Consider the following 575-nt stretch of genomic DNA (forward strand, 5'->3'; position numbering starts at 1 on the left):
CCTGGAGATAGAAGATCCAATGTGAACCCCTGCCATTTCCAGCTAGGACTAGAACATGTTATGCATGAAACTCAAGAGAGTTCTAATAGCCAATGCTTTCACTGAGCTTTTGATGGCCCCTGAGCTAAATTCTCATGTTCCCAAAGTCCTAGTTCCAGTCCCCAGTATCTTCAAAACATGAAACTAGATGCCTTTGTCTAACATGTCAGTTTTTGTATAACTTCGCAAATCTTAAAGATGGTTGCAGATGAAAGGATTAATTCAAAGCCATAGTTTAGGTGATTGCATTAATCCCACAATTCTCTCTGAGCCCACTACCCCAAAACTGCTAACCATGGATATTGGAAAGAGATACCAGTGTGCTTGGATGTAGCTGGAAACTAGGAGTCATAGGAGGTGATGCTAGTAGACTTTAGCCTTTGTAAAAATTTGCTCGTTTGGGCTGGCAAGGTGGAAAAATACCAGGATTGTCATTTGGTAACCTTGGAAGGGTGGGTTGAACCATTTGCTCTGTTCAGAGAGCAAAGAAGTGTTTGTTGGCCCCTTTCCTCTCTCTAGCAAGCCAGGAGGTAAAC

This window comes from Notechis scutatus, chromosome 3 (assembly GCF_049901735.1).
Source record: "Notechis scutatus isolate UNSWTSFEM ecotype Mainland chromosome 3, rNotScu1.2, whole genome shotgun sequence".
In the NCBI taxonomy this organism is placed as follows: domain Eukaryota; kingdom Metazoa; phylum Chordata; class Lepidosauria; order Squamata; family Elapidae; genus Notechis; species Notechis scutatus.